Source organism: Manis javanica, chromosome 7, assembly GCF_040802235.1.
Source record: "Manis javanica isolate MJ-LG chromosome 7, MJ_LKY, whole genome shotgun sequence".
Classification (NCBI taxonomy): Eukaryota; Metazoa; Chordata; class Mammalia; order Pholidota; family Manidae; genus Manis; species Manis javanica.
In genome coordinates this window covers 98,244,602-98,253,992 of record NC_133162.1, presented here as the reverse complement: position 1 = coordinate 98,253,992, position 9,391 = coordinate 98,244,602, and positions in this window count along the sequence as shown.

The following is a 9,391-nucleotide window of genomic DNA, read 5'->3' as shown; positions in this document are numbered from 1 at the left end:
CAGGATGGCCACTTTGACAATATTAATTCTTCCTAGCCAAGAGCATTGGATGAGTTTCCATTTGTTAATGTCCTCTTTATTTTCTCTTAAGATTGTCTTATAGTTTTCAGGGTATAGGTCTTTCACTTCCTTGGTAAGGTTTATTCCTAAGTGTTTTATTCTTTTTGGATGCTATTGTGAATGCAATTGTTTTCCTGATTTCTCTTTCTATTAGTTCATTGTTAGTGTATAGGAAAGCCCCAGATTTCTGTGTCTTAATTTTGTATCCTGCAACTTTGCTCTATTCCCATATCAGTTCTAGTAGTTTTGGAGTGGAGTCTTTAGGGGTTTTTGTGTACAATATCATATCATCTGCAAATAATGACAGTTTGACTTCTTCTTTACCAATTTGGATTCCTTGTATTTCTTTGTTTTGTCTAATTGCCATGGCTAGGACCTACAGTACTATGTTGAATAACAGTGGGGAGAGTGGGCATCCCTGTCTTGTTCCCGATCTCAGAGGAAAAGCTTTCAGCTTTTCGCTGTTCAATATGATGTTGGCTGTGGGTTTATCATATATGGCCTTTATTATGTTGACATACCTGCCCTCTATACCCACTTTGTTGAGAGTTTTTATCATGAATGGATGTTGAATTTTGTCGAATGCTTTTTCAGCATCTATGGAGATGATCGTGTGGTTTTTGTCCTTCTTTTTGTTGATGTGGTGGATGATGTTGATGGATTTTCGAATGTTGTACCATCCTTGCATCCCTGAGATGAATCCCACTTGGTCATGGTATAGGATCCTTTTGATGTATTTTTGAATTCGGTTTGCTAATATTTTATTGAGTATTTTTGCATCTACGTTCATCAGGAATATTGGTCTGTAATTTTCTTTTTTGTTGGGGTCTTTGCCTGGTTTTGGTATTACGGTGATGTTGGCTTCATAGAATGAGTTTGGGAGTATTCCCTCCTCTTCTATTTTTTGGAAAACTTTAAGGAGAATGGGTATTATGTCTTCTCTGTATGTCTGATAAAATTCCGAGGTAAATCCATCTGGCCCAGGGGTTTTGTTCTTGGGTAGTTTTTTGATTATCACTTCAATTTCTTTGCTGGTAATTGGTTTGTTTAGATTTTGTGTTTCTTCCTTGGTCAGTCTTGGAAGGTTGTATTTTTCTAGGAAATTGTCCATTTCTTCTAGGTTCTCCAGCTTCTTCGCATATAGGTTTTCATAGTAGTCTCTAATAATTCTTTGTATTTCTGTTGGGTCCGTCATGATGTTTCCTTTCTCGTTTCTGATTCTGTTGATGTGTCTTGATTCTCTTTTTCTCTTAATAAGTCTGGCTAGAGGCTTATCTATTTTGTTTATTTTCTCGGAGAACCAGCTCTTGGTTTCATTGATTTTTTTCTATTGTTTTATTCTTCTCAATTTTATTTATTTATTCTCTGATCTTTATTATGTCCCTCCTTCTGCTGACTTTATTCCTCATTTGTTCTTCTTTTTCCAATTTTGATTATTGTGACATTAGACTTTTCATTTGGGTTTATTCTTCTTTAAATATGCCTGGATTTCTATATACTTGCCTCTTAAGACTTCTTTCCCTGCATTCTACAGAAGTTGGGGCTTTGTGTTGTTGTTGTCATTTATTTCCATATATTGCTGGATCTCCATTTTAATTTGGTCATTGATCCATTGACTATTTAAGAGCGTGTTGTTAAGCCTCCATGTGTTTGTGAGCCTTTTTGCTTTCTTTGTACAATTTATTTCCAGTTTTATACCTTTGTGGTCTGAAAAGTTGGTTGGTAGAATTTCAATGTTTTTGAATTTACTGAGGCTCTTTTTGTGGCCTAGTATGTGGTCTATTCTGGAGAATGTCCCATGTGCACTTGAGAAGAATGTATATCCTGTTGCTTTTGGATGTAGAGTTCTATAGATGTCTATTAGGTCCATCTGTTCTATTGTGTTGTTCAGTGTCTCTGTGTCCTTACTTGTTTTCTGTATGGTGGATCTGTTCTTTGGAGTGGGTGGTGTGTTGAAGTCTCCTAAAATGAATGCATTGCATTCTATTTCCTCCTTTAGTTCTGTTAGTATTTGTTTCACATATGCTGCTGCTCCTGTGTTGGGTGCATATATATTTATAATGGTTATATCCTCTTGTTGGACTGAGCCCTTTATCATTATGTAATGTCCTTCTTTATCTCTTGTTACTTTCTTTGTTTTGAAGTTTATTTTGTCTGATACTGGTACTGCAACTCCTGCTTTTTTCTCCCTATTATTTGCATGAAATATCTTTTTCCATCCCTTGACTTTTAGTCTGTGCATGTCTTTGGGTTTAAGGTGAGTCTCTTGTAAGCAGCATATAGATGGGTCTTGTTTTTTTTATCCATTCAGTGACTCTATGTCTTTTGATTGGTGCATTCAGTCCATTTACATTTAGGGTGATTATCGATAGGTATGTACTTATTGCCGTTTCAGGCTTTAGATTCGTGGTTACCAAAGGTTCCAGGTTACTTTCATTACTATCTAAGAGTCTAACTTAACTCACTTAGTATGCTGTTACAAACTCAATCTAAAGGTTCTTACCTATTTCTCCTCCTTTTTCTTCCTCCTTCATTCTTTATATATTAGGTGTCAAATTCTGTACTTTTTGTATATCTCTGGATTGACTTTGAGGATAGTTAATTTAACTTCGCATTTGCTTCATAATTAGCTGTTCTACTTTCTTCACTGTGGTTTTATTACCTCTGGTTACAGCTATTGAACCTTAAGAACACTTCCATCCATAGAAGTTCCTCCAAAATAGACTGTAGAGATGGTTTGTGGGAGGTAAATTCACTCAGCTTTTGCTTATCTGGAAATTTTTTAATCCCTCCTTCAAATTTAAATGATAATCTTGCCAGATAAAGTAATCTTGGTTCCAGGCCCTTCTGCTTCATGGCATTAAATACATCATGCCACTCCCTTCTGGCCTGTAAGGTTTCTGCTGAGAAGTCTGATGTTAGCCTGGTGGGCTTTCCTTTGTATATGATCTTATTTCTCTCTCTGGCTGCTTTTAGCAGTCTGTCTTATCCTTTTTCTTTCCCATTTTAATTACTATGTGTCTTGGTGTTGTCTTTCTTGGGTCCCTTGTGTTGGACAATCTGTGGATCTCCATGGCCTGAGACACTATGTCCTTCCCCAGATTGGGGAGGTTTTCAGCAACTACCTCCTCAAGGACACTTTCTATCCCTTTCTCTCTCTCTTCTTCTGGTATCCCTATGATGCGAATATTGTTCTGCTTGGATTGGTCACACAGTTCTTTCAATATTCTTTCATTCTTAGAGATCCTTTTTCCTCTCTGTGCCTCAGCTTCTTTGTATTCCTCTTCTCTAGTTTCTATTTCATTTATCGTCTCCTCCACTATATCTAATCTGCTTTTAATACCCTCCATTGTGCTCTTCAACAGTTAGATCTCTGACCAGAATTCATTACTGAGTTCTTAAATATTTTTCTCTACCTCCATGAGCTTGTTAATGATTTTTATTTTGAAGTCCCTTTCAGAAAGATTTATGAGATTGATGTCATTTCAATCTTTCTCAGGAGTTGTATTCATAATTTTACTTTGAACCAGGTTCCTTTGGCATTTTGTATTTGTATATGATGGCCTCTAGTGTCCAGAAGCTCTACTTTCTGGAGCTGCTCAGCCCCTGAAGCAATGTCAGGGGTCACAGTGGAGTGGTATTGTTGCCTAGGTGGAGGAAAGAGCTGTTTCCTGCTTCCCAGCTGCTATGCCTGTCTCCACTGCCTGAACCAGTGGGCGGAGCACACAGGTATAAGCCTCTATGCTTTGTGTTTGTAGTTGCTGTAGACAGGTCTTCCCTCTGGCTGGCCTAATGCCAGGGTAGGGTTTGCCAGTTTGCCAACCAGATGGGGCTGGCCAGGAGCAAGGCGCAGAAGGCTGCATATCACGGAGGGGCTCCTTGGAGCTGTGTAGCCAGCCAGGGAGCTGGAGTGCCTGAAGACTGTGAAAGCTCCCAACCTGCTGGGCAGAGTGCACCTGGACAATTTTGTCTACCTGTCCTTTCTCCTGAACAGTAAGCTCTATGCAATCCTTGCCCCTTTAGCAGCCCTCTTGCTATTAGGAGGTCTCTCAGACTGCCTGCCATTCTTTTCTCCCAGAGCAGCTGGATATGGATCCCTGCTTCCGACAAGTGGCTGGAATCTCAGTCTCTCCAGGAATTCTGTCTTAGCTTTCCAACACCCTAGTCACAAGAGTACCATGCAACCACCATCAAATGTAGGTTTGTGCTCCAGAGCAGATTTCTGGAGTGAGGTATTCAGCAGTCCCAGGCCTCCACTCCCTTGCCACTCTGTTTCTCTTCCTCCCACAGGTGAGCTGGGGCAGGGGAAGGGCTAGGGTCCCACCAGGGCAGGGCTTTGGTAGATTACCCTGTTCTGGGAGGTTTATTCTTTTCTCCAGATGTATGCAGTTTGGTGCAGTCCTCTTTCCTGTTGCTCTTTCAGGATTAGCTGTATTAATTATATTTTCATATTATATGCGGTTTTAGGAGGAAGCCTCTGTCTCACCTCTCAAGCCACCATCTTTAATCCTCTTAGCTCACATACTTTCTCAACTTTAATAAAGATAAGCATTGGGTATGAGGAGGAGAGACAGCTATTTTAAAGCTGCAAGTTGGTTTTTTGGTTTTTCTGGAGGTGGAGCCCCGCATTTCACCTTTGCTGGCAGGCATTTCCTTTCAGTGTTTCTGGTTAGGCTGAGGCAGAGGAGCAATCCTTTGTGGAACAGAATGATTCAGGAACCACAGGGAGGGAAACTGGTCTGCATGGCCCATGAAAGAGCATTTTCATTGGTGCACAAAGCTTCTCTGCTGACTATGTTCCCTTTAAGGAAAAAAAAATCCTCCAAGTGTGGATTTAGACTATGCTGTCCTTAAAAAATATTTGAACTTAAGGAGGTTGTGTGCATGCAGCTTTCTGGTTCAAGAATTTAATCTGTGTTTAAACCTGTTCTTTCTCTGCAAAAGGGAGCTGAGATGGGAGTGGATGGATGCAGTGACAGGTCTTTGTTTCATGTTTTCTTTTTAAAGCTTCATATCAGGTGTTACTGCAGACTGAGTAACTGATTTCAGGGAAGGTACTTTTGGGGGTTTTGATACTGTCTCAGTGATGGGAACCACTAAGGTAAGGCCTTAGGAGAAACATTTGTTTCTGATAGGAGTTGAAATTCTGAGAGCCAGATACCCCATGAACAGGCTGACGGAGACTGTGGGATGGAGGCTGGAACTCCAGGAAGTAGAAAAGGGCCCTCTCACAGAGACAGGCAGCTAGCTCTGTGTGAAGGTTCCTGTGGCCAGATTGTCACCTGGCCCTGGTTGGCTAGCTTACTACACACGTGTGGGCAGTACGTTCTTATTGACTCTATATAAAGAGACTCTACATATTGACTGTACATAAAGAGCTCTTCCCAGTGCTCTGGGAGACACAGTGACATGGTGGCACAGCTGCAAGGCTGCAGGAGAGCAGAGCAGAGGCTGGAGTGGTGACAGCACCAAGGACAGAGACTCAGATGGCTGTGCGGACAGAGCAGCCCAGAGGCAGAGACCAGCTTGCTGCATGCAGACTTGCTGTGAGTGTATGGGATTTTAGTGATTGACCTGCCACCATAGAAATAAAGTTGGATATAACTTTTCACCCCAAAGAACGTTCTACTGTCATTTCTTTGGTCACATTGAGTCCATAGTGAACTTGTCCAGGGCTGAAACCCATTGGCAAGACACCCTGCAACAAGGTGACAGCACAGCCATGCCGGGCCTGGTGGTTCTCTCAGTTGAGTCCTTGTGCAGAATATAGGTTATCAGGTGGGAATTAAGGCAGGGGCTATGCAGTGCTGAGGACTTGGTCTGCAGGAGGGACACCTAGTAGGACTAAGACTTCCTGTGGCCAAGCAGGACCTCTGAGAGGGGAGGTGCCAGCTAGGCGACTCCTGCATCACCTAAGTCATGGTTCTGGGCTGTAGCAGTTTACTCCCCAGGGGACATCTGGCAATGTCTGGAGATGTTTCTGGTTGCCACAGTTGGGAAGGTGCTGCTGGCATCTAGTGGGTAGAGGTCAAAGATGCTAATAAGTACCCTATAGCAACAGACCCCCCAGCAAAGAATTATTGAGCCCCAAATGTCAACAGTGCTTAGGTTGAGAAACCCTGGCCTAGGTGGAGGTAATAAATGCCTTTAAATGTTCATATGCAAATGTAATAAAAGCTGAATCTCAAAGATACTAATAATGTTGGTTATTATTAATTGATTAATAATTAATATTAATTAATAATGTTGACTTTTAAAGAAAGGGTTGTCTGGCAAAAGACCATACAATAAAATGTATTGACTGAGAGTCTATTGTCAGGTGTTTGGGTACTGGGGTCCCAGCACCAACAGGACAAACTCCTTGTCCCATGGAACTTTTGTTCTAGTTGGGAGGGTAGGAAGATAAGAGTTGTGTACATCCCAGATCATAATTATAATAACAACTCCTGTGAATTAACTCACTTAATCCTTCCAACCACCCAAGGAGATGTGCCCCATTTTATAAGACACAGGCATATAGAGGTGTCCCACAGCTGACAGACCCAATCTGGCTTCTTTGTAGCATTTAAATTGCTCTTATAGTCAAACAGACTTTAGAGCTGAACCAGTCACATGATTTTGGTACCATAATTTCTCTTGCTCCTTCCTTCATGTATACAACAGAGGCAATAAATTATCTCGTAAGTTTTTTGTGAAAATTAAATGTGTTAATTTATATATAGTGCTTGGCATAGAGAGAGGGCTAATAAGTTACAGAAGGAAAATGAAAGTGGATAGAGAATGATTGAAAACCTACTTCAGACCAGGTCTTCAAAGTGTGGTCTCTGGATCAGCAACCTCGACATCACTAGGGAGCTTATTAGAAATGTAAACTCTTGGTCTGCAGCTCAGACCTAACTGGGCACGTGGGCCCCAGCAATCCATGTGTAACAAGCTCTCCAGGTGACTCTGATGTATAAAGTTTGAGAACTAATGACTCAGATGCTTCTGAGATAGTGATGTTCGAGCTATGACATAGAAATTCTTCTCAACCTTGTCCTAACTTCCTTCCTGATGACAAACATGGTGTTTTTTTTAAAAGTTTTTTGAAATTCTTTATATTTCCTCTCTTCCCTTTTGCTGTTTCTTTACCTGGCTTCATACTTCACAGGTCCTCTTGCCTTCTATGATCAGTTATTGTCCCTAGAATCACTAAACACCTTTAGCTGTCTTCCATTTCCAATGTGCTAGTTCTGCTGTCTTCAGAGCTGCCTTCATTCATTCATTCACTCATTCACTGACTCATTCATGCAGGTCTGAAGACCACACCAGGACCATGTGGATGCTGTGAGGAAGAGCAGAGAGAGGCCCAGCCATATCCTCAGGGACCAGGCCACCTGGTGGACAGATAGAACCGTGTCCCTGTCCCAGGACTGGCTTCACGGCCCAGCCAGCAAGGACACCAGCTGAGTCTGAAAGTGGGAAAGAGGTGGGGTTCAGAAACAGCTTCTGGAATGAGGTGATACTTGGTCTGAGATTTGATGAAAGAATAAGAAAGAAGCCTGATAAAAATGATACTAAAAATCACCTGGAAGAACACAAAGCATTGATATCCAAGAATGAATGCTTTTTAATAACAGCAAAAGAGATAATCATGGGAGCCATATGTAAGTAAGAGAAATAGAAGCATCAGTTGACTAAAGACCATGGAAATGGTCTACCTACTTTATCTTTAAAAGCAAAACCTAACAAACGGCAAGTGAATGAATGGTCATTTAGCATGGTCATTTAGCAACCGTGGGCATTTCCTAATCATTCTCTGCTGGTGTCTTTATTCTGTGGCCTTTGCCCTCCCTCTTCCTCCGAGTCCACCTCCCTCCTCTTCTTCCCCCACCTCTATCAGTGAAAATCTTCCACCTTTAATGTCCAGGTCAATACCTGACCCCTCAAGAGGCCTTCTCTGCTCCTCCTCGCTGGAGACGATTTCTCTCCCCTAGCAAGACCAGAAGCCTTTGTTAATACTTCTAACCAGCTTGGGCACATCCTGCTGCATCCCTGTCATTGGCAGATGATGTTCTTGGGGAGCTGAGAGGTTCTCTAGGATTAGGACAAGCTCACCTGCCACTCTACTTGTCTTGCCCTCAGTAACCAGGGCTGGGCCCCACAGGGTGGGATTACACACAGCTTGGGGATGAGAAGACAATTGCTGCCTCCCCATCTCTGGCTCTGTCCACACAGCAGGGACTCTGGAGCAATCAGTTCACTATCTAAATTGATTCACAATGGTTAATAATGCAAGAAAGTAGTTTATGATTCTGGAGTAAATTAAGGACACTGATGGAAACAAAATCAATGTGTTCTACTATATAAAAGAGAAATGTATCTAACCAAATAGAATAAACGTGGAGAGGAATGACAGAGAAAAAGGTACCCAGCAACAACACTGAGGAAAATCTGCTTGCTAATTACACTGAAATTGATCAGTATTCATAAGGTCAGTACCCAGATTCCCGCATAAAGTAGTTAAACAGGGAGGGCAGCTTCTACGTAAGGATAAAGAGATAATAAATCACTATGTGGGTAAATGCAGGGCTTTTAGCCATTGAAGAAATGCAAGCTAAAACAATTAAAATACATCATTCTATACCAATTAAACTTTTTTTCTAATGATAAAAATTTAATTTGGCAAGGTTGTCAGTCCCTCTCTTGTTTCCCCAAAGCTAAGGCCAAGAGAATAGTGAATCCATTAAATTTCTCAGAGGTACAGTTTGGAAATATGTAAAAAAAACGAATCACACTGTTCCTACATTCTAACTCAGTTATTAAATTTGGGAGAAAATGTATCAAGAAAATAATCCCAAAAGGGCAGAAGAGTTCTTCCAGTTGTAATTTAAAGCCAGCAACCAAATGCCTGTCAAGCACTGTACAGAGCTGGGATTTTACATCCTGAGCAAGCCGACAGACTACCCCGTAAGAATTTCACAGATGCCCTCAGAAGACATGAGACTCCTGGGTTAGTGGCAAAGCACTTAATTCCTCTGGGCAAAAGCTGTAACCAGGGCTCCGTGTTTCATTTGTGCTGGCTCCCCATGCTTCCCAAGCCCATAGGGGTTTCAGAAAGGGCCTGTGATGGACAGACGCTTGCTTGCTTGGGGAGTGAGCTATGTCACAGCAGAATCACACTGGTCTGGGGACTTAACACTTCTGAACTTGTCAAGCTTGCCTTTTGCCAGGGGGAGAGGTGATTTCATCTTTTAAGGTCACTTGCTGCAAACACAACTCTGAAAAATGGCCTGGGTAATGAGCAGTCAGGCCTTGGGTCCTTGGCATGACCTATATGAACATGCAGGTA